Below are 26,730 nucleotides of genomic sequence, written 5' to 3'. Positions count from 1 at the left end.
GCCAGAGCCCCCGAATCAGCTGCTCCTTTAACACCATCCTGTCTGAACGAAGAACAGACACCCTCAGGTGACCTACACACAGAGGCAGGACCAGATCCAAAGCTGAACCCCAGGAGCTGTGCGAACAAAGAAGAGAAATGGAAATCTCTCCCAGCAGCCTCAGGAGCAGCGGATAAAATCTCCACAATCAACTTGATGTACCCTGCATCTGTGGAAGACCTGAATAGACAACGAATCATCCCAAATTGAGGAGGTGGACTTTGGGAACAAGGATATATATACTGTTTTCCCTTTTCCTCTTTTTGTGAGTATGTATGTTTATGCTTCTGTGTGTGATTTTGTCTGTATTGCTTTCCTTTTACCATCTGTCCTAGGGTTCTCTCTGTCCATTTTTTTGTTTGATTGTTCTTTTGTATAGTTTTTGGCATTGTTATCATTGGTGGATTTGTTTTTGGTTTGGTTGCTCACTTCCTTCTTTCATTCTTTCTTTTTTTTTATTACTTTAAAATTTTTTTCAATTTTTTTTTTATTTTAATAACTTTATTGTATTGTACTGTATCTTCCTCTTTCTTTCTTTCTTTCTTTTTCCCCCTTTTATTCTGAGCCGTGTGGATGACAAGCTCTTGGTGCTCCAGCCAGACATCAGGGCTGTGCCTCTGAGGTGGGAGAGCCAAGTTCAGGACACTGGTCCACAAGAGACCTCCAGCTCCATGTAATATCAAACCGTGAAAATCTCCCTGAGATCTCCATCTCAACGCCAAGACCCAGATCCACTCAATGACCAGCAAGCTACAGTGCTGGACACCCTATGCCAAACAACTAACAAGACAGGAACACAAGCCCACCCATTAGCAGAGAGGTTGGCTAAAATCATAATAAGGCCACAGACACCCCCAAAACATACCACCAAACATGGACCTGCCCACCAGAAAGACAAGATCCAGCCTCATCCACCAGAACATAGGCACTAGTCCCCTCCACCAGGAAGTCTACACAACCAACTGAACCAACCTTAGCTACTGGGGGCAGACACCAAAAGTAACGGGAACTATGAACCTGCAGCCTGAAAAAAGGAGACCCCAAACACAGTAAATTAAGCAAAATCAGAAGACAGAGAAACACACAGCAGATGAAGGAGCAAGGCAAAAACCCACCAGACCAAACAAATGAAGGGGAAATAGGCAGTATACCTGAAAAAGAATTCAGAGTAATGGTAGTAAAGATGATCCAAAATCTTGGAAATAGAATGGAGAAAATACGAGAAACGTTTTACAAGGACCTAGAAAAACTAAAGAGCAAACAAACAGTGATGAACAAAACAATAAATGAAATTAAAAATTCCCTAGATGGGATCAATAGTAGAATAATTGAGGCAGAAGAACGGATAAGTGACCTGGAAGACAAAATAGTGGAAATAACTACTGCAGAGCAGAATAAAGAAAAAAGAATGAAAAGAACTCAGGACAGTCTCAGAGACCTCTGGGACAACATTAAATGCACCAACATTTAAATGATAGGGGTCCCAGAAGAAAAGCAAAAAAGAAAGGGACTGAAAAAATATTTGAAGACATTATAGTTGAAAACTTCCCTAATATGGGGAAGAAAAGAGTCAATCAAGTCCAGGAAGCACAGCGAGTCCCATACACGATAAATCCAAGGAGAAACACGCAAAGACACATATTAATCAAACTATCAAAAATTAAATACAAAGAAAAAAAATTTAAACGCAGCAAGGGAAAAACAACAAATTAACACACAAGGGAATCCCCATAAGGTTAACAGCTGATCTTCCAGCAGAAACTCTGCAAGCCAGAAGGGAGTGGCAGGACATATTTAAAGTGATGAGGGAGAAAAACCTACAACCAAGATTACTCTACCCAGCAAGGATCTCATTCAGATCTGACAGAGAAATTAAAACCTTTACACACAAGCAAAAGCTAAGAGAATTCAGCATCACCAAACCAGCTTTACAACAAATGCTAAAGGAATTTTTCTAGGCAGGAAACACAAGAGAAGGAAAAGACCTACAATGACAAACCCAAACAATTAAGAAAATGGTAATAGAAGCATACATATCGATAATTACCTTAAATGTAAATGAATTAAATGCTCCAACCAAAAGACATAGATTGGCTGAATGGATACAAAAACAGGACCCATATATATGCTGTCTATAAGAGACCCACTTCAGACCTAGGGACACAAACAGATTGAAAGTGAGGGGATGGAAAAAGATATTCCATGCAAATGGAAATCAAAAGAAAGCTGGAGGAACAATTCTCATATCACACAAAATAGACTTTAAAACAAAGACTATTACAAGAGACAAAGAAGGACACTCCATAATGATCAAGGGATCAATCCAAGAAGAAGATGTAACAATTGTAAATATTTATGCACCCAACACAGGAGCACCTCAATACACAGGGAAATACTAACAGCCATAAAAGGGGAAATCCACAGTAACACAATCATAGAGGGTAACGTTAACACCCCACTTTCACCAATGGACAGATCATGCAAAATGAAAATAAATCAGGAAACACAAGCTTTAACTGATACATTAAACAAGATGGACTTAATTGATATTTATAGGACATTCCACCCAAAAACAACAGAAGACACTTTCTTCTCAAGTGCTCATGGAACATTCTCCAGGATAGATCTTATCTTGGGTCACAAATCAAGCCTTGGTAAATATAAGAAAATTAAAATCGTATCAAGTATCTTTTCTGACCACAATGCTATGAGACTAGATATCAACTACAGGAAAAAATCTGTAAAAAATACAAACACATGGTGGCTAAACAATACACTACTTAATAACCAAAAGGTCACTGAAGAAATCAAAGAGGAAATCAAAAAATTCCTAGAAACAAATGACAATGAATACACGATGACGCAAAACCTACGGGATGCAGCAAAAGCAGTTCTAAGAGGGAAGATTATAGCAATACAATCCTACCTCAAGAAACAAGAAATATCTCAAATAAACAACCTAACCTTACACCTAAAGCACTTAGAGAAAGAAGAACAAAAAAACCCCAAAGTTAGTAGAAGGAAAGAAATCATAAAAATCAGATCAGAAATAAATGAAAATGAAATGAAGGAAACGATAGCAAAGATCAATAAAACTAAAAGCTGGTTCTTTCAGAAGGTAAACAAAATTGATAAACCATTAGCCAGACTCATCAAGACAAAAAGGGAGAAGACTCAAAACACTAGAATTAAAAATGAAAAAGGAGAAGTAAGAACTGACACTGCAGAAATACAAAGGATCAAGAGAGATTACTACAAGCAACTATATGCCAATAAAAGGGACAATACGGAAGAAATGGACAATTTTTAGAAATGCACAACCTCCTGATACTGAACCAGGAAGAAAGAGAAAATATGAACAGACCAATCACAAGCACTGAAATTGAAACTGTGATTAAAAATCTTCCAACAAATAAAAGCCCAGGACCAGACGGCTTCACAGACGGCTTCAAACATTTAGAGAAGAGCTAACATGTATGCTTCTCAAACTCTTCCAAAATATGTCAGAGGGAGGAACACTCCCAAACTCATTCTACAAGGCCAGCATCACCCTGATACCAAAACCAGACAAAGATGCCACACACACAAAGAAAAACTACAGGCCAATATCACTGATGAGCAAAGATGCAAAAATCCTCAACAAAAAACTAGGACACAAAATCCAGCACCACATTAAAAGGATCATATAACATGATCAAGTGGGGTTTACCCCAAGAATGCAAGGATTCTTCAATATATGCAAATCGATCAATGTGATAAACCATATTAACAAAATGAAGGAGAAAAACCACATGATCATCTCAACAGAGGCAGAAAAAGCTTTTGACAAAATTCAACACCCATTTACGATAAAAACCTTCCAGAAAGTAGGCATAGAGGGAAGTTACCTCAACATAAAAAAGGCCATATATGACAAACCTACAGCCAACATCATCCTCAATGGTGAAAAACTGAAACCATTTCCACTAAGATTATGAAAAAGACAAGGTTTCCCACTCTCACCACTATTATTCAACAGTTTGGGAAGTTTTAGCCACAGCAATCAGAGAAGAAAAAGAAATAAAAGGAATCCAAATCAGAAAAGAAGAAGTAAAGTTGTCACTGTTTGCAGGTGACATGATACTATACATAGAGAATCCTAAAGACTCTACCAGAAAACTACTAGTGCTAATCAATGAATTTGGTAAAGTAGCAGAATACAAAATTAATGCACAGAAATCTCTAGCATTCCTATACACTAATGATGAAAAATCTGAAAGTGAAATTAAGAAAACATTTACCACTGCAATGAAACAAATAAAATATCTAGGAATAAAATATATATATATATATATATATATATATATATATATATAGGAATAAACCGACATAAGGAGATTAAAGACCTGTATGCAGAAAATTATAAGACACTGATGAAAGAAATTAAAGATGATACAAACAGATAGAGAGATATACCATGTTCTTGGATTGGAAGAATCAACATTGTGAAAATGACTCTACTACCCAAAGCAATCTACAGGTTCAGTGCCATCCTTATCAAACCACCAATGGCATTTTTCAGAGAACTAGAATAAAAAATTTCACAATCTGTATGGAAACACAAAAGACCCCGAACAGCCAAAGCAATCTTAAGAAAGAAAAACGGAGCTGGAGGAATCAGGTTCCCTGACTTAAGACTATACTACAAAGCTACAGTAATCAAGACAGTCTGGTACTGGCACAAAAACAGAAATATAGATCAATGGAACAGGATAGAAGGCCCAGAGATAAACCCACGCATACGTGGTCACCTTATCTTTGATAAAGGAGGCAAGAGTATACAGTGGAGAAAAGACAGCCTCTTCAATACGCGGTGCTGGGAAAACTGGACAGCTACATGTAAAAGAATGAAATTAGAACACTCCCTAACACCATACACAAAAATAAACTCAAAATGGATTAAAGACCTAAATGTAAGGCCAGACACTATCAAACTCTTAGAAGAAAACATAGGCAGAACACTCTCTGACATAAATCACAGCAAGATCCTCTTTGACCCACCTCCTAGAAAAATGGAAATAAAAACAAAAATAAACAAATGAGACCTAATGAAACTCAAAACCTTTTGCACAGCAAAGGAAAACACAAACAAGATGAAAAGAACCCTCAGAATGGGAGAAAATATTTGCAAATGAAGCAACTGACAAAGGATTAATCTCAGAAATTTACAAGCAGCTCATGCAACTCAATATCAAAAAAATAAACAACCCAATCCAAAAATGGGCAGGAGACCTAAATAGACATTTCTCCAAAGAAGATATACAGATTGCCAACAAACACATGAAAGAATGCTCAACATTGTTAATCATTAGAGAAATGCAAATCAAAACTACAATGAGATTATCATCTCACACCAGTGAGAATGGCCATCAACCAAAAATCTACAAACAGTAAATGCTGGAGAGGGTTTGGAGAAAAGGGAACCCTCTTGCACGTTGGTAGGAATTTAAATTGATACATCCACTATGAAGAACAGTATGGAGGTTCCTTAAAAAACTAAAAATAGAACTACCATACGACCCAGCAATACCACTACTGGGCATATACCCTGAGAAAACCATAATTCAAAAACAGTCATGTACCACAATGTTCACTGCAGCTGTATTTACAATAGCCAGGACATGGAAGCAACCTAAGTGTCCATCGACAGATGTATGGATAAAGAAGATGTGGCACATATATACAATGGAATATTACTCAGCCATAAAAAGAAATGAAATTGAGTTATTTGTAGTGAGGTGGATGGACCTAGTGTCTGTCTTACAGAGTGAAGTAAGTCAGAAGAGAAAAACAAATACCGTAATCTAACACATATATATGGAATCTAAAAAAAAAAAATGGTTCTGATGAACCTAGGTGCAGGACAGGAATAAAGACGCAGACGTAGAGAATGGACTTGAGGACACGGGGAGGGGGAAGGGTAAGCTGGGACAAAGTAAGAGAGTAGCACTGACATATATACACTACCAAATGTAAAATAGATAGCTAGTGGGAAGCAGCCACATAGCACAGGGAGATCAGCTCGGTGCTTTGTGACCACCTAGAGCGGTGGGATAGGGAGGGTGGGAGGGAGGGAGATGCAAGAGGGAAGAGATATGGGGATATATGTGTATGTACAACTGATTCACTTTGTTATAAAGCAGAAACTAACACGCCATTGTAAAGCAATTATACTCCAATAAAGATGTTAAAAAAAAAAAGAAACTGAGGTTCAATGGTCTCAGTGATTTGGGCAAGGTTAGCAGCAGTTAATGTCAGGGCTGGGACTTGAACCCACAAATCCTGATCTCGAGTCTGTTTTAGGGCTCTTTACAAATCCTTGTTACTCCTTTAGCAATCCTAACGTGCTGTGGTTTGTCAGATAAATATTTCTTTCCATTAGAGCTGAAATTGTTATCAACAGAAAATCCCCACCTTGTTGAGTAATTTGCTGCGGGGAGGGAGAGATGATGTCATCATGGTCATATGGTACAAAGTCACTGAATTCTGTACACACACACACACACACACACACACACACACACGAGTTATTTATAAAGAGTTTAACTTAGCCAAAGTGTCATTTAATAATGAATAAAGCATCTCATCTCTATTTGTTCAGTTACACTCCACGTAGTTAAGACAAGAGATATAAACTAGAATTAAACTGTTTTCAATTTTTTATTTTAAATTGAAACAAAATGCACCACCGTACACATGCTTTCTATTCTCACCCCTGCTGCATCCTCACATCTTTTCTTTTTCTTGTGTTTTAAATGAAAATGTTTCACATGCCTTCAGTCAATCTAACAATAATCAAAAAATGATTCTGGATCAACACACACAAAATTGGGGGAAAGAAGTAGTTTATTGGAGTCCAGGCAAATCACAAGATAAAACAGAAGTCAGTGTATTGGCGAGTTAGCAATTTAGTTTATTTTATTATTTTATTTTGTTTCTCTATATTCAGAGGCTAGCAAAATTACTTCTGAATTTCTGGATGTTAAGAGTCTAGAATTATTGAAATCTGAATTTTTCTGTCTCGATAACTGACTGAAAATGAAGCAAAAATATATTTCCCTTTATTTTTGTTTCAAAGGTTCAATGGAATAAATTTCACAGAAAACAAATATTGGAGAAACTAATACAATTCTTCAAGGCATCCTGCTGTTTCTTAGAAGTTCCCAAACCTCACACCAATATTCCCACGTGATCACAGTTTCAAAAGGACCTCCTTTTATCCTGCCCCATGACTGGAAATCACCTTAAAATTCAATATGGGAGGATGAACTTTCCTGGTTCAATTTCCCAAGTGTCTTAATTGTAATTTTATCCAATTTGTTGGTAGCGACTCCCAGGAGTTGCTCAAGGACACAAAAGCTGCCCTTTTTATCCCTGCCTGCTTGTCCCCCTCTCCTTGCACGGAAGCTCTGTAATAAATGAGGAACGCACAACTGTGCTGGGTGGTTACATCTGCTCATGATTCCCTCTATGCGCTTGCTTTAGGAAGACACTGGAGAGTCACTGAGAAGCAGAGCAATTTCTTACCCATTAGTATGTAAGAATCCCCCTGCCCCGACATGATTTAAAACATGAGCATCATGACCTCGATATTCTCAGAAGGTATTAGTCTCCCTGCCTCTCTTTCAGGGAAGTCCTGAGTTACTTTCTTAAGAAAGGGTGGATGCATCTAAAAGCTAATAGTTCTGAGTGTAAGCTTGAGTACATGTCTGAACTCTTGACTTCAGGTCAAGCTAACCTAAAAAAATGAGAAATTCAATCTTGTCCTATTTGTGAGCCCTGATCGGGTCTGACACCACTGAGGAGAGTTTTTAAGTTCAGAGATCGGCACTAGCTGGTACCCATGCACTAGGAAGGAGTCCACACAAGCTGGTCGCCCAGGCTGATGGTTAGAGACAAAAGTCCCTCTCTACTAAAGCTGCAGGTGCATGAGCCAGAAGAGTAGTCTAAGCTCCTATCCTAAGTAAAATGACTCAGGTTAAAACTAAAGAGATGCATCTGAATAGGTCATTGATGTAAGGAGATCCTGAGGTAGGAAGCAGAGCCTGGATTGAAAAGAGAGCAAGGTAAGCAGGAGGGTGTTCGGAGAAATTGCATAGACAGGTTTTTATACATCCTCAGTAATGCATTGGGTGGATGGGCAGGATTTATTTAAAAGTCCATGGATGGAGCTGACCTCACCACATGAGAATGCCTCCCCTAGCAGGGCTGGGTCTGAGTTTTCCAAGGCTGGTGCACTCCTAAGTCAGAGGTACATCCTCATGACTGTTCTTCAGGCTCTACCCTTTACTGCTGATACATGAAATGGGGCCAATGGAGCTGAGGAACTCTTTCAAGCATATTTGGGCTGTTTCAGGGAAATCAGCACTAATTATTAGGTTCTAGTGTAGTTGGTGGAATTTCAGCAGAGAGGCCAGGGCTGGTGTGGACACACATGAGGAAGACTGATGGAGTCGGCTGCCACAAGTTCATCCCATTGTTCTCCTCCCAGGCAGCTGGTATCCATAGGTCAGAAGAAAGAGGTCAGAGGGCAAGCTGAAATTCTACCAACTACTAGAATAATGGTGGTACCAGGAGGTGCAGAAAGAAGTGACTCAGTGCTTTAGGTGGAGGAAAGCAGTGGAGTTTTATATGGGAAATCCACAGTGGCTACTGAGTAGAACAGTTGTGTGGTCTTTAAAAGATACAATTATGAGTGTACTTCTCTCAGACCAGACTGACATGCTCACTCTGACCATTGGTCTATAAATTTTGGAAAGGTGAATGGAGCTATAGATGAACAGCCTCCTCCAAACTGGGATTTAAGTGGTCGGGTTATATTAGGCCCTAAAAGACTTCCTTGATAAATAGGGAGGGTATCAGGGAATGGTGCCTTGGTGGGAAGGATCAGGATAGGGAGTAAGCCCTAAATTGGTTTCTTATGGAGGATGCCTATATCAGTCAGGGAAGGCTAGGTTATGCTGCAGTAAAAATTACCCCCAAATCTGAATGGCTTAAAAGAAGAAATTTCATTTATCATTCAGGGTGTTTGTCCGTTAGGGATCTACTGGGGGCCCTACTCCATTTACTTTCACTCAGGAATCCACACCAAGGGAGATTTAATCTGTGTGCTGCCATGTTTGCTCTGGCAGGAAAATGAGAACACAGCAAATCATGTACCAGCCCTTAAAACTCAGCCCACAGTTGACATTTGTCATTTCTGTTCTCATTTCATTGATTACAGCAAGTCACGTGGTCACACCTAACCCTAAGAGGGCAGAGAAGTGCAAGTTGTCCATGTGCCCAAAGGGAGGACTAAAAATATTTCATGATCAGCACTAATGATTACCAAAATGTCCACATCACTAAGATGGTATCATGACCATGGAAAGGGAGGGGGTTGGTCTGAAATGATGGTGTGTCTGAACAGTTCACAGTTTGCTGGATATGTGGCGCTAGTTCAGCACTGCCACCATCACCACCAAACCCCCACCTCCGTCCTCTCCTTGACCTGGGTATTTTAGGTGTCAATTTCTGTAATAGGTGAATTAATGGTGCCCCCAAAACACACATGCCCTAATCCCTAGAATCTATGAATATGTTACTTTATATGGCAAAAGTAACTTTGCAGATGTGAGTAAGTTAAGGATCTTGGAATGCGGAGATGATCATGGATTATCCAGGTGGACCCAATGGAATCACAGGGGCCCCTATAAGAGGGAGACGGGAGTGTACGTTAAAGAAAAAAAGGAGATTTGAGGATGTTACACTGCTGGGTTTGAAGATAGAGGATGGGGCCACAAGCCAAGGAATGCAGGCAGTCTCTAGAAGCTGGAAAGGGGAAAGAAATAGAGTCTCTACTAGAGCTTCCAGAGAGAACATGGCCCTACCTACACCTTGATTTTAGCACAGTTAGTGTGTCTCAGACTTCTGAACTCCAGAACAGTAAGAGAATAAAATTGTGTTGTTTAGATTACCACTAAATCTGTGGTAATATGTCCAGTAGCAAGAGGAAACTAATACAATGTCCCAGAAAATGTGATGTAAGAGGAAAGTCCTCAGACAGAGTTTGGAATGGGCAAAGTTAGATGACAGGAAGCATTGTTGCAAAGCTGTAGTGTTGGTACATGATGAGTGTGAATTTCATGGCCACCACTCAAACCCATTGACCTGGGAGGGCAGGCGGCCCCAAATCCAAAGGTATCCCTAATAAAAAGAACTTGGTCCTGTCGCTTAATTATGTTTTAAATGAGTAAAACACAACCCCACATGTGCAGAAACATGAATTCCTTCTTGCTTTTCTTCCTCCTAACTTTTCCCTCTCCACACCTCCCCCGCTCTCAGCTTCAACTCCTTTCCATTTCAGCTGAACCAGCAGCAAATGCCAATACTGAGCAAGGTAGTCATGATTTTAAACACCTTCACTTGCAGAGCATAGCATCATTTCGGGACGATCATAGGGTCAACCACACACCCAAAACTTAAATCTGCTCTACAACCTCCATTCCAGGTTAATGTCTACACGTAAAACGGAGTTAGGTTTTAGACTCCAGAAACTATAAACAGTGTTTTACTATGTGCAGGGATGTCACTTACAGCTGTACAGATTGTGCACAACACAGTCCTATGGGGACACCATGCCAACAGGTCCATGTCAATGGTGCTTCCAAAAATTTTGCAGTCCACAACTCACACAACTGTATGTGGCAGCCTTACACTCTACAAATACCCATTCAGATATGTGAAAAGTGGGTAAGATGTAGGACAATTCTTCACTGTGCGGAACCATCCCATCTATCTAGCATCTGTGGCCTCCACCCATTCTATAACAGTAGCACACCTCAATCATTCTGACAACACAAAACACTCCACAAACTTACAAACTGCTCCTGTGGAAGAACAGTGCATTCATTCTTCATTTCTCTGATCTCATCTTTTAAGCTCTCATTCTTGCACCAATCACACCACTCTTCTTGATAAAAGCTTTTAACAGTCCATGTTTCCTCCTTCCTCAAGAGTCTCTGCAACTTATTTCTCTGGGATGAACACTCTGAGGCTTAACATCTCCAAACTCTCCTTCACTCCCTTCATACCCCTGCCCAAATGTCACCTTATCAAAAAGTCCTTCTCTGGCCACCCTACATAAGATAGAAATCCCACACCTACCCCAGCACTTCTTGCCCCTCTTATTTTGCTTTATTTTTCTTAACATCATGATCACTCTCTATAGCACTATCTTTTACTGAGTTATTTATTTTCTGTATCCCTTCACTAGCACTTAAGTTTCATGAGGCCAGGAACTTGACCTGTTTCATTCACTGTTATACCCCCAGCACCTAGGACAGTGCCTTCCTTGCCCTAGCCATTCAATAATTATTTGTGCCATGAATAGTACATGGTAACAACTTCACTCATGATAGCATATGCTCAGTAACACTCCTTTTCCCATTTATCCAAGTCAATGAATTCAATCACTTCACTTCCCTCCTTCCTATTCATAACTTGAGTTGCACTGCCCAAAGTAAAAAAAGATCAGATAGTCAGCAAGTCCTATCTTAGAACATTATATCACATTGATGTTTCTTGTATGAGGGGATGAATGCAGAGTAGTTTTCAGATAAGTTGTGTGTTTTCACTAAGTTCATTTAACGTAAGTATGCTCTCCGTATAGGTCTGGAAGACAAAGATAAAGATAGAAATTGGGCATGGCATGACACAAGGAACCTGACAGGCATTATTACATTTAATCTGTACAGCCATCTTGTAAAATAGAGAAAACTAAAGCTATTTCACCTAAGAGAAAACAAAGGTTCAGTGATAATAAGTTAATACCAGAGCAGAATTAAACACCATGCCTGTCTGACTGTAAAATTTATGGTCATTTTACCCCATCACTGGAGCGAGACAATGAAGTATGCTGAACACAAGTGCTATTTCCTCAAGATTTGAGCATCATTTTAAGGGTCACAGTTTATTAAAAAAAAAAAATCCTAGATTCATTTTCAAGAATATTTATTTTATGCTCATTTATGGACAATATCTGGAAACACTTGAGAAATGAGGTCAACTCCCCCTTATCTTTAGACAAATTATACAAGATTTTGGCTCACTCATGGCAAATTTTCGTTTAAAGCCAGTTTATTAACCAACAGCACCTACTCTGCTTAATGAATTGCTTTCTTGATATTATTGGCAGTCTGTACCCTACCTACTTAATTACTGTGTTCAAAAATAATCAATGTCTTTTGTCTTACCGAGGCCAAAACCAAGACAAATTATGAGACAGAGAGATGCTTCTGTGCTCCTCCCATCCCTTCCTTGTTAGGATCTTGCTAGAGGAGAACAGAGAAACAAAAGGAAGATAGACTGCAAGGAGAACTGCTTACTCAACAGCAGGTCTGACATGTAAAGGTCAATAACCAGAATCCTAGTAGGGCATCCCAACAGCCAATGTTCAGCTGGCTCTGGACATTGGCTATTGGGAATCTTAGAAGTCAAAGAAGTATTAATCACTTCCTTGTGCACCATATTGAGTGGTTTCTACATTATTATTTAATGCTCACAATACGGGAATTTACTGTTAGCTCTAATTTACAAATGAGATGTTGAAAACCTTCACTAAGCTTAGATATAAAGGAACTAGAATCCCACCCAAGTCTATCTGACTCCAGGGCCCATGTCCTTCACCACTGAACTATGGTACAGGACAGGAGCATTCCACGTCAGAGAAGGCAGGAGTATCTCAATTTCCAGTGCCAGTCTGTAGAAGCAGGACCTTTGGTTCATGGCTAGACAGAAAAGGGCCATGATCTACACCCTGAGGTAAGAGTAGGACACAACCAAGTGCGCCCAGGCCTAGCTAAGTATACCAGAGCCTGGTAAACATATGATCTGTGATCCACAGGTCAATGGTGGTAAAGTTTACACTTCAGGTAAAGTGCTGCTCATGGCATCTCAAAAGCTTTTGGATGAAACTACACAAGGATCTAACTGCAGGTAAAATATTGCGGAAGAAGACCTCATAGTCCAACAAAAATTATCAAGACTCTTAAACATAAAAAGCATTATCTACTTCATTCATTCTACTAATCTTTTTCTGAATAAGCCCCAAATAAAATGGTTGCTGTATTCATTTTCTATGTGCAATACAGAAAATCATCTTAAACATATCCCTCTTCTAAACCTATAACCCTGAACTACAGATGAGTTAATCAAGGTGCTTTCCTGTTAGCAATCAGCTTACACCATCACCAGATTTACCCCTCAACAGGATACTTCTCTGGTTACCTCTGCTTGGGTCCTCCTGTCTGGCCCTTGCCTCACAGATACAATTGAAACCAAGAGGATTTCAGGGAAAGCAAAGAAACATTGTGAGCCAGACAGCTCTAAGAATCAATCAAGTAATGCTCCCATGCCATTGTAAAGCAATTATACTCCAATAAAGATGTTAAAAAAATAAAAGCTGATGCAAAAAAAAAAAAAAGTAACGCTCCCATGGAGCAACATGACCCTCAGTCTGAACACTGAATGTACAGTCTAGTCTTTAGGTCTTTAAAAAATATTTTATTTTATTAAAGGTCTTTACAGAGTAACATCCAGACTCCAGATCCAGCTGCCAAGGATACCCTATTATGCTAGGAGTACTGGCTGGGGCATGGTAAGTAGCTCCAGCTTCCCACCCTTCTCTTCAGAGATGGGAGTGGTGGGTGTTATCTCATTTGGGGGTTCCACAATGCTCACAAGGTCAGGAAAGGGCTTCTTAAGGCCAATCTTACCACTTGGGTCCCAAGGCAGCATGACCTTCACTTTGATGCCCAGCACAGCCTGACTGTGTAGCACGTGGCACATGGCAGTGTCAACATAGTGGTTAACAGAGTCCCAGATCATCAGGCCATCCACAAACTTCATGGATTTAGTGCTATATCCTCAGAGTTTCCCAGTACCATGACTATGCAGGCTTTAGCCCCACATTCCATGATGAACGGCAGCATACCACAGCAGGCCCTCCTCCACACAGCAAGTCCTCCTAGGAATCTGTAATACAGAGACTCTGCCTGGGCAATAGCACACAGACCTCTTGTGGCCACCTTTTCAGTATAAAGCTCTACACTGCCCTCAGGGAAGCTAGATCTTTTCTGAACCACAGCAGTCAGTTTGCAGATCTGCTGGCCCTTCTCACCAGGAACATTCTGCATACTGGTGACCAGGATAATGATTTCTGTCATGGCTGGTGTAACTCAGAACTCCATAGTATCCATCTTCAGCCAGCTCCTGAGTGAGAAACCCATTCAGTTCAGCTTTGAAGATATTATCGGTGACAAACTTCCTCTCCTTGGAAATTTGCACCACCATCTTGCCGCCGTGTGCTGCCATAAGGAAAAACTACTAACACATCTTGAGTTCATACTATGTAGCAGACACTTTTTTGAGTTTAGACTTTTGAGATCCAAATTAGAATAGTCTAAATATGTAGTTTTGTTTATCTCTATTTAACTACCCTATTCCTGAGTTGCGTTCCTGAAACTTGACTGTAGTAGAAGTTTTCCAGGTAAAGGAAAGAAAGGAAATTCAGGCCAGGAAATAAGTGGCATGAATAAATGACAGGAAATGTGAAAGTCTTTACCTGATTTGGGGAAAGGTGAGAAGTATAAGATGGGTGAAATATAAGGTGATGGACATGGTGGGTGAGCATGACAAAGTCACCATCTTTATTGTACTCTGTGGGGGAAACTTCAGGAGGGAGAAGATGTAGAAATTATTGGAGGCAGACAAGACTTTTTGTTACCTTACATTACACTTCTTTCATCTCAGTCGCTTTAGCTCTCAGTCCATCTCATTCTCAGGAGGAATGTGCTTTGACAACCAAACATTTTGATTCAGGATCTGTTTCAAGGAAGGCTTGATTTCTGTGAGAAAAATCTGGATGGGTTCCCAGTTTCTCCTCTGCCCAGCCTTCATTCACAGCATGCTTTCCTCATTCTCTTTGATGTGAATTTTCAGAACATCATTCGGTGTAATCAATATTCAAACATAATTTCAATAAACCCATCCAAAAGCAGGTTCAAATGTTTTCACAATACTTCTCACCAGCCTTGAGAGTGCTCTTTCTGGCTATCAGAGTCACCACCATAAAGTGTATGGGTTGGCCCTAAACAAGAATGGCCAACTAAGGGGACTAATAGACACAGAAATCTAGCACCAGTTCTGCTCCTGCAGTTGAAGAGCTCAACAGGAGGTGGCATCACCCAAAAAATAAAGCACTTGTTTTTTTCCCATACAAATAAACTGCTTAGGCTATTAGCGGCCTTTTGGCCCAACAGAAAAAACAGGCCTACGTAACACATTACTATTTCAGCCAGAAAGAATAATAACAAAAGATAGATAATTTTGTCTAGAAGAAAATGAGTTGAACCCTCAGAGAATAACAAAATGTGACTTTACATAAAATAATACAATACATGTAAATAAGTGCCTGTCGTACAGTAAGCAGAACAATGATGTCTACTTATTACTAATATCAGTAATAATATTTCATTTTCATTATTTATTATTTTTAGGGAATTGAGAGTGTTTATGTAATTGATTTTTAAAGTTACCAAAACACTCCATGGCTATCATTTCAGTGTAAATTGAATGTAGTTGTTCTGATCTATAAAAGAAGACAAAGGCTATCAAGATATATTTTTTAAAAGCTGATGAAAATATGGCAGTGTTTTAAGTTTTGACAGAACTGAGTGAGAAAGTACTCCAGAGTTATATTATTTTTGCTAATTTTCAGGATGCTTAAAATGTTTTATAATTTTATATAATATATAAATATTCTAATCTCCCCAAACAGAAAAGACAGCCTTGATACTAGAAGTGGGGGCAAGGAAACTCTAACACTAAGTCAAGTGGCTGAGATCTGGTCCTATTTACTTCCTACATGACCTTGAGCTGATCAATTTACTGCCTCTCTAACCAAGCATTTTCTCACCTGTAAAATACAAGAATTGTACTAGAAGATCTCTCAGGTTCTTTACTCAAATTTTAAGACCAAGTCTACTCTTTGACAGCTAAAAAAGACAGGGCTGATTTTAGTGCATGCTGTCTGTCCCCATATCTTGAAAATAACTGATTGCCTAGAAGGGTCAAAGATGCGCCATCTGCTTCTATTACCAATTACATTGTGAAGCTGCCTCAAGTTTAAAAAAGAAAAATTTAGTGAAAAACAGAAGTTGGCAGGAAATGAGCTGTAAATAATATCACCCCCACACATTTACTGAATAATTCATAACCAGTACGTAGTAGAAGCATAATTTTTAAAATGACATTTTCCCCAAGTACCTGAATGTTCTGACATCAGTAACAAATGATTTAGTTGGCATTACCTTAAAAGTTACAGTGTTTAGAGATTGACATCTCAGATTTAAATTTATTTTATTCTTATCAATTTCCTTTAAATCAACTTTGCTGTATTATATCGGAATGAAATATTTGCCATAGTTGACTATCTCTCATTATTTTTCACATATCCTTTTTTAATATTCTTTATCCAATGTTTTTCTTTTGAAATATTCCATTTTTCCTCACCACTGAGACCCTTCACTGGCATTCAAACTGCATAAAATAATCTTACAATTTGATAAATTAATATAAGAACATTTTATTTAATTATGCATAAGGAGAACTAGTATTACGTTAGTGATTTTTCAATCTGATACAATGAAAACACACTTGTTCCAATTTATTTTACTCACCACTATCTTTTTTTTAAATTTATTTATTTTTGGCTGCGTTGGGTGTTCATTGCTGTGCGCGGGCTCTAGGTGCATGGGCTGCAGTAGTTGTGGCTCGTGGGCTCTAGAGCGCAGGCTCAGTAGTTGTGGCGCACGGGCTTAGTTGCTCCGCAGCATGTGGGATCTTCCCTCACCAGGGCTTGAACCTGTGTCCCCTAGCTTTGGCAGGCGGATTCTTAACCACTGCGCCACCAGGGAAATCCCTCACCATTTTCTTTTATCCTCTCTACCATTTTATATTGGCCTCCTCAAACTGCAGTTTGCTCCAATTTTTAACGAAACTGTATTGCTGTCCAAATTCTTTCTCAAATAGGATAAGATATACTTATGTCTTCTACTGCATCGCCAAGTTACACCACAAAACACTAAAACAAAGTGAGATTATATGAGGAATTTTGCATAGCAGTACTCCTACATCAATTACAATTTACAAGGAGCATTAGTATCAGCTGTGTCTCAGAACGTCAATCCAATGTCAGCTGAGTCTCCCAAGTGAGCCAATCATAGCCCTTCCCACCTTTAATTGCAATCCCATAACTGCCTCCCTTTGAGAATTCAAGGTGCTTCCCTGAGAGTTCTCTAATCTGCCAACACAACCTCTAACCCATTCAGGTCATATACACTTTTTAGAAGAATGCAGGGGCATCTCCAGATTTTCTGAATAGGAAGGGCTTCTGGGCAGCTCTCTGATTTGAAGAAGTAGTTATATAACTTGAAGCCAGATACATGGAAAACTTGCTATTTTTCTTAGATTGTATGAACATTCAGATTGTTTGGGGGGTTCCCCTCGTCATAATCCAACCCTTGGTTTCTCAGCCGCAACAGTGACTTGACTTTTCATTTGACCAGGAAGTCCTATTACAATCCAAGTCCCAGAGGGTGGGAGTTAAGTCCACTTCCTTATACAGGCTTTCAGATGTTAACTATGCTGTGGGATACTGTCTGGCTAGGGCAAATGGTTTTGTGTACAAAATGAAGTTTTCCTTTTATTCGGCCTGAAAATTTTCTATCTATTGACAACTGTCATGATTAGCCATCCTGAAGAACTCTTTTTACTGGCTCAAAAGTATATGTGTTGAATTTTTTAAACTTTTATTCATTCTTTCATTTATTCAATAAATATTTATTGAGAACTCACTACTGTGCATCAGGTATTGTTCTAGGCACTTTGTGAGTACTTGAAAATTGACTATAGATTGATAATAAAATAAAACCAAAATTAGTGCTTTTGATGGGGTTTTTGTGCTTATTTCAACCTATGAATTACAATGTTCTTCAACACTATAGCTTAAGAGTAAATAAAGAAGGGCTAAATGACAGACCTATGGATAAATAGAATAGACTAAATATCTACCTAAAAGTCTTCCTTTGAGCTCACCACCCACATGTGTTTATTCTCTGTCTCTCGTTCTCTCTCTCATTCTCTCTCTCTCCCCCTATCACACTCCTAAGGTTCCCATTCATATTTCCAACTCTATGCTTAATGACAGATACCTCCTGTCAGTGAATAATGTGTTACCACAGATGGATAGCACACGACCCCCACTTAAACTCATCTTCTGCCTTGGATAGATCACCCACTCAGTTGTAGTACCAATGGGTCCCTTGGGAAGTGGGCATTAAGATGATGTTAGGAGTGCAAGAGGTTTATTGTGTTGTGACTGGAGAAAGGGTGGTTTAATGCTTGAGAGAAATAAAAAGGGAGAGGAAGCAGGATGGGATGGGGAAAAGATCAGATCACCACACAGATCTGACCAAGTCTTGCCAACACAATGAGGAGCAGTGGAACAACGCTTTATCAGGTAGAAACGGCCGGGTCCTAGCACCTCTGTGCTCAGTAGCTGGCTAGTCACTGCCCAGGAAGAGCATAGCTTCATCTGGAAAACTGAAGTGGGTCCTGAAGGCATTAGCAGCTGGAGGCTGTCAAGTGACCACACTCCCCATAGCTAAACATCAAGTTCTATCTTGAAGGAAAATCCAAGCCCAGGCAACCACAGTGTTCTCGAGAACAGAGCCCTAAGGAAATGGAATAAGACACTCCTAAGAATTAGACCATGAACGGGACCAAGAGAAAGAGCTGCCTAAAAGGGATGTAGGAGGACTGAGAAGAGTGACCAAAGGAGATACCCAGAACATCTCTTGGGTACCTGCATCACAGAGGACCCCAAAACACTGTGACAACTGCAGGGAGTGAAGACACGAGCCTCGTGTTTTAATAATCTGACCCCGGACCAGGAATCACTCCTGGCTCCACCACGTAAGAACATGGTGATATTGGTCATTACCCAACCTCTCCACATTGCAGCGTCCTTATCTGTACAATGTATTAATGTAAGAGGAGTATTAAAAATTAGAGATAAAGATAAAATCACTATAACATATTAAGTCCTCAATATTTATTTACCATTATTATTGCCATTGTTGTTGCCAGTTGTTCTATTGAAGACCTTGTTAACCTACTTCAGATTTGCCCCAGATTCCCAGGGCAGGGCTGCTAGAATACAGTCTACTTGAGTGGATAAGGCAGACTCTGGAGATGAACTGCCTGACTTCAAATCCCAACTCTACTATCTAAGAGTTGTGAAGTCTTGAGTAATTATTGAACTTCTCAGTGCCTCAGTTTTCTAATCTGGAAGAGAAGGATAACAACAGTACATATTTCCTGAGTTTATTTCAGGAAATGTCCTTAGTACAGAGCAAGCCACTTAGTAAGTGCTCAATAAATGGTAGCTGTTAGCACTTAAAAGTATTTTTGCTTTATTATAAAATAAATACATTTTAAAACATTTCGAAAATAGAGTTTTTTTAAACTAAAACAACACCAAAAAATTCCATTTGTTTCCTGTAAAAGACTAAATGATTCTCAGTTTGTACAATCCCAAATAAACAGTCTACATAGAGTCCGCCAAAATTCTATATTGCTTTCTGCTAACACCTAGTATGTTTTCAACATACTATTTAAATATTCTTTAGTTATTCTTTAATGACTATCTTACAGGTCACTGTAAGGAAAAAAACCTCCATCATCTGCATAAATTCTGAACTTAACTTTCTCCTTGTTCCAGCTCAAAAAGCAAAAATGTATGCAATGGGCTCAAATGGAAAACTGTTGATGCATGTTATTCCTTGGTGTGTGTTTTTAGTTTTGATTCTAGGTACATCCACAGACTATATAACATCTGATTGGAAATCTTTTCAATAATCTAGGTCTTTGGCATCATGTTGACAAAACTGGATGATTGATTGTTCCTGACATATTTTTTAATCCAGATGTTTGGATTTCCTGAAGGCCTGGCCCAAGGGTTGGTTTGTTCTTGGAATGATATTATGGTGCAAGCATCTTGAAATTCAGAACTCTATTTTATAAACCTACTCAGCAAAATGCCCTATACACTTAATCCCATAAATGCTACTTGATTTTTTATTCAACCAAATTGTTAATTGAAAAGGCATTGAGAGGATTCTAGAGATGCAATACTCAGGAAATGTATTAACAACAGAGCACAAAAATGAAGAAACAATCACTAAATGGCATTTACGAATTTTAGGTACAAACTCCAGACTTCCATAGACTTACCTCAAGGCCTGAAAAAGACATGGTTAAGTTACTCTATCTTATGGCTGGATTGTGTTCTGAACGCCTGTTGGTAGTTAGAATGAATTTACCCATTGTCAAAAGTTATAAAGATGGTAAAGTTCCAAGGTTAGTCCACAAAAATCTATTTAACTGGCAACAAAGCTGCATACTATTAACCAACTCCCAGAGCTCTCTGCCTTGAGTCTTCTGGGTCCTGCGTGTCCCAGGACTTTAAAGCACTTAGTTTTAAATAATCCGTAAACTGCTCTAAACCAGGGAGGGCCTAAACTGTAACCCCTGATCTCAACAACTCCAGCCTTAAACGGCTGACCAGTTGTGGAGAGTGGGCCTAGTGGTGCCTCTGTTGCTAGGCAGCTTCCACCCCAAGAAAGCAAGATTACTGGTATGTGGACATACCAGTAATATTTACTGCCTTAATTTTCCCTCCAGTTTATACTTCCCAGAGTCTAATTTCATAACACCTGATATTTCCCACTTTTAATGTCTTTCTAGTCTTATTTTTTTCTTCTTAGTCTTTTGGCTGGTCTTTTAAAGACCAATGTGAAGAATTTTAATATGCAATTATAAACCCACAATGGTCCATAAATTTCGTTCCTCCTTCCCTAACACCAACAAATTGAGTCCTGGAACCACCAATAATTGACCAAAAATATGAAAAATGTTGGTGATTCAATGTGAATTAAAGAAAATAAAAAGTAAACTCATATAATATTGAATGTGATATCATCTTGAAAATGGATATATCTCATCTTTATTCATTATTTTCTGGCTCACTATCAGCTCAGGCATTTATTCCCAGAGACTTCCCTGATCCCACCTCCACCTCCAGCCTTGTTACACGTCTCTCATCTGTGCTTCTAACTTCCTTATGTCTTTCTCTGTGATTGCCCTCACCACATTGCACTAAAAATGTCTGTTTATATATCTTTCTCTCTGATTAGACTGTAACCTTCTGGAAGCAAGAACTGTGACTTATCTGTCCTCTCATCCCCTGCACTAGCAAACTGCCTGTATATAGTGTAGGTGCTCAAGAAGTTTTTATGAATAAATTACCCTCTATCAGGCACCAAACAATATGCAAGATGTTTTTACAAATATTTGGATTTATAATGTAATACTATAAATATTTTTAAATTATAGGTATTATCATATGTAATTCTAGCAAAAAAACCTTATGAGATAGGTAAGACTATCACCAGTTTAGAGGGGTTGAGTCACACCATCAGAAAGGGTCAGAACTGGCACTGAAAGTCAGAGGAAAGGATCTCCAAAGCCCTGTGTCCACCACTCTTTCCCATTGCTTGTATGAGCTATTGGCACTGCAGAATGATGTGTTACTCACTTTCTTCCAAAATAAACCATCTACTTGTTCTCTTCCATTAATAGGTAATCAAGAATTAGTAAGATGTGCTTGCAATTATCTTGTCTTAGACATTACACTTAAGAGCCTAGTCAAGCACACATTTTTTTCTATCAATGTCCAAGTGACAGCATTAACCATGTAGCTTCATTATAATAATTGAGAGAGAATTCCATCAGAAATCTCACAGGCCCTGGGTATGAGCTGCATGGGCTATATATGGAAAACCCTATCTTCTTTGTTAATTATAAGATCTGGTTTTTGTCAGCTGTTAAAAGGGCTTGGAGATGATATGAGGATCCCTCTGGCCCTTGTGGGCACCATCATCATGAATTAATAGATGAAATACAGCCTGCATATGCACTTGGAAAACACCACCAGCTTCTATTCTTCATAGTCTTACATTTTCCACTCACAGGTTCCAGGATCAGAGAGGAAGTCGGGAATCATTAAAAACAACAGCTGAAAAAAGGCAGAAAGGCAGAGCTCACTCATTTCCTAATGGCAACAAAATGATCAGGAGAACAAGTTCAGGACCCCTATGCCTCGTTGCACAGAGTGACAAGATTAAAAAGGATAAGATGTTGCTGCCAAGATGCTGAGGAGCCATCTCAGAGAACTTGGAAGGTGACTCCAAGACCTATGGTCAGAGCATGGACTTCCAGTCAATCCCCTAAATCATATTCAAGATGAGGCCTGCCCTCAGGGATCAACATGAAGGCTCCAGATCAGCATATGAGTGTGAAACACCTGGAAAAAGCAGGGCGAAAATCAAAGCTCATCTCTTAGTGAAGAGGAAATCTAGCCTGATATTGGCTAGGGAAGGAAAGATACCCTGGATTGCTACCTAGGACAGAAGATGCTCTCATGGTGTCTGAGGTCAAACTAAGCACTTTTATCCTCAGAGACCTAGGTTTCAGTATATATGGACCATTAGATCATTTTAAGAACAGACTCATCCACGTCTACCAATTTTAATTCCTCTGAATTTTTGCCTCTAGCGTTCTCTGCAGAATATTACGTCCCATTTTGGGACTACATGAAGAAACCCATGTTCTCAGGTGACCTAGGGACCACATCCAAATAAAAGAATGCCACCCTTCTTCTCAGATAGTTTGAACTCCATTGACAATTGTCAACTCCATTGACAATTTCTCTGCTGGTCTATGTACAGATTCAGAGCTCAGTTAGGGAAGCTGTTTCTGTCTAGTTCCCCTGCCCCACTGTAAACCTAAAACCTTGCCCTACCAAAGAATAACTGGAAAATGAACTCTTCAGATAAACAAAAATTCTTTACCTAAAATCTAATTCTTTAATGAAGAGGAAATTTTTTCCTTTAGTCCAATAGTAGTCCAATAGTCTCTCTCCCCCATCCCTGTTATTATTTTTGCTAAGTAATATTTCATAAGTGACAACAGATTGCAGAACACTGCGCTTAGCATTATCACATATCTATAGCTTCAGACTGTATAAATTCAAACAATAAAAGAAGTTTTGTGACCACCAAGAAGACATAGTTGAAAGACCTAAAAAATGCAACAACGTGTAGATTTTACTAAAATTTTCTGAGTGCCTATTATGTTATGCAAAGTGCTGACGCTCTGTGATAGAGAGAACTTTCTGAGTTGCAAAACATGGCAACCCAATTTAAACTAATAGATGCAAAGTCAAGGGAATTCATTAGAAGACTTCTAGAGGGTTGCACCAAAGCCAGAGTGAAGATCAGCCTAGACTCAGAAATGGAGCTGGGACCGGATGCCCTATCCCTGACCGGACCAAAGAGTCCTTTAGTCCTTCTGTAAGGAGCCAGAACAGACTCTCCCTCTCTCAGTCTACTTTTCTCTCTCTGCTTGACTCTTCTAACTTCAGTCCTTCTTCTGCTCGTAAGTTCATAGCACAGACCACGGTCACCAATAGTCCCTCAGTTTTATATTCTACCATACAAATACTCAGAGGGAGACATCTCCCTGTTTTCTATCTCTATCTCTCTCCCCTACTTTCTATCTGGGCCTTAAATGAGTCACTAATTTAAGGAGTCCCAAATTAGGCTTGAAGATAGTGAACTGCCAATAATATAACTTAACCGATTTCAGAAAAATATACAACAAAATTTCCATGATGTCATTAAGGATAAGATAATGAAAGAAAACAAATATTACATTAAAACCACAAGGTTTACATCACTGAAAAGCACAAAGATTTGCAAACCCATGAACGGAGTAACAAAGAATTATGAAAAATAAAGACAGCGAGAAAACAAAGCTCAGATCACTATGTAGATTTGACCAAGTCTTAGACAAACTAAAAGGCAGCTCCGAAGCAAAGAGTGCCTATTAGAGGAGGTCAGGATTGGACAGAAATGGCCAGGCCCTAGTACCCCCTGCCATGCTCACTCATTGGCTGGAGGCTACCCGAAAAGAGCAGAGCCATAGCTTGAAAGCTGAAGCCAATAACAGCAGGAAATTGCTAACTGCACTTATTGCACCTGAACAGCAAATTTTTTCTTGAAGAGAGGTTTAAGTGACACAACTCCACTTCAGCAGTGTATAAAAGTAGAATGATAGCAAGGCATATAAAAGCCTGCATTCCCACCAGTAGAGAGGACATGTTCATTTTCTTGTACCCTTACCAACCTTGAATATTACATGTGGTTGATTTTTTTTAGATTTTCAGGTTTTCTGTACATAGTATTTTCTTGCAATTTAAAGGAATAAAAATTAATTTCCATAAATATGGTTACAAAAAAAAAACGTAGAATGATGTTTACCATTTTTTAGCTGCTCCGAAGCCATCCCTCTTTGTAAGAACAACCCAGTTTTTGTTCGGGGTAAGTTGCACATTGTACTGTGTCAATGGAAGAGCAATGCCAGTGTTATAAGCTGAATTGTGCCCCTCCGACACACGCCCACACAAATTCATGTGTTGATGTCTTAATTTCTAGTACTTTAGAATGTAACTATATTTGGAGATAGGGTCTTTAAAGATATAAATTAAAATAGCATCATTAGAGTGAGCCCTAATCCAATATGAATGCTGTCTTTGTAAGAGGACATTTAGACACAGACACATAGAGAGGGGAGACTAAGTGAAGATACATGGAGAAGCTGGCCATCTACAAACCAAGAAAAGAGGCCTGGAAAAGATTCTCTCGTCACAGCCCTCAGAAGGAACCAACCCTCCTGACACCTCAATGTTGGATTTCTAGCCTCTAGAACTGCAAGAAAATAAATTTCCGTTGCTTAAGCCACGCAGTCTGTGGTATTTTGTTACTGCAGCCCTGGAAAATTAATACAATCGGGCTTCACTATGAAAGAAAAGAGGAACAGATTCTTCTCCAGGATATAGCTGGGAGAAAGCTCATGATGTAAGCTTGGCCAATCAGAAGCCAACTCTCAAGACACTGAATTCCATCCCGAGGAGGGTGAGAAGACAGAGGTGCAGTTGGCGGTCATTCATGGCTGCTTCTGGTCACTCTGGCTGTGGACAGCTTGCTATGCCCCTGACTCTTTAGACAGCACCCCTACCTACCTACCACCTGCCCCTTCTCATGAATATTTCCCTCCCCACTAGTATCATTCCAGTAAATTCCCCAGCCAGGGTCTGATCCTTCAACCAGGATTCCTAATTGACACAGAAAGTTTATCTATTACTAAATAAATTAATTTGGCAGCAAAACACAATGTGGAGAAACTGTTCATTGTTCGGGTAACAAACACGTAAATATACAATTTACCACCCTTCAAAAATAAATCACTCCAGAAGGCAGGTATAAAAATAATCTTCTTGAATGGTTTAAGAAGCAAATTTTGAGACATTACTAGTAAGAGAGATTTTCCCATAATTATTATGGTAGAGAAAATATGCCTGCTTTTTCAAATTTTTAACCATTTTTTATAAACTAAAATTGTACTACATTTGCCCTTGCCTTCTTCCTAATTTGATTTTAGAAAGTCACAGGTAAAGATGTGTGAAACTAACTAGACTTTTCACAATTTGCTGTGGCATTAAAGTGGTTGTGTTTTTTGGTTCCAGGTCTTCTATTTTGAGAAAGAATAACACAAATAGACCTCTTTCTGTACTAGCCTCAGACCAGAGGCCAGAGCATAAAATCTCATTATCTCAAAACCAGAGCTGATACAACTAACTGTATGGTACCCAGATTAGCCACTATTTAAATAATTGCATGTTAATAATATTGATGAATGATGCAGTACTACCTAAAGTAAATCTCTAACAGGGTAACTACCCTTGGTCTAATTCTGGTCAATATTTTTTGCAGTGACCTATGCAAAGAGTAGGAAAGTGTGCTTTTCAAATTTAACAAGCACAAAACTAAAAAAGATAACCAATATGTTAGACATACAAGTTAAAATTTTAAATGGTATTGATTTTTTTAATTGGAGTATAGTTGCTCTGAAATATTGTGTTAGTTCACACTGTACAGCAAAGTGAATCAGCTATTCACACACACATATATCGCCTCTTTTTTGGATTTCCTTCTCATTTAGGTCACCACAGAGCACTGAGTAGAGTTCCCTGTGCTACACAGGTTCTCATTAGTTATCCATTTTATACATAGAATCAATAGTGTATATATGTCAATCTCAATCTCCCAGTTCATCCCATTCCTCCTTCCCCCTTGGTATCCATAGGTTTGTTCTCTACATCTGTGTCTCTGTTTCTACTTTGTAAATAAGATCATCTATACCAATTTTTTCAGATTCCACATATATGTGTTAATATATGATATTTGTTTTTCTCTGACTTACTTCAGTCTGTATGACAGTCTCTAGGTCCATCCATGTCTCTACAAATGACCCAATTTCATTCCTTTTTATGACTGAGTAATATTCCATTGTATATATGTACTACATCTTCTTTATCCATTCCTCTGTTGATGGACATTTAGGTTGCTTCCATGACCTGGCTATTGTTAA

General features: G+C 39.0%; 1 pseudogene; it reads right to left on the bottom strand.

Annotated features, from left to right (window-relative positions):
• Nucleotides 1-13,686: 13,686 nt before the first annotated feature.
• Nucleotides 13,687-14,409, bottom strand: LOC115854004 (small ribosomal subunit protein uS3-like; annotated as a pseudogene).
• Nucleotides 14,410-26,730: the final 12,321 nt, after the last annotated feature.

The sequence above is a fragment of the Globicephala melas genome, chromosome 12 (genome assembly GCF_963455315.2).
Source record: "Globicephala melas chromosome 12, mGloMel1.2, whole genome shotgun sequence".
Taxonomy (NCBI): Eukaryota; Metazoa; Chordata; class Mammalia; order Artiodactyla; family Delphinidae; genus Globicephala; species Globicephala melas.
Note: the sequence above shows the minus strand (reverse complement) of the source record. Positions and strands in the feature narration are given on the sequence as shown.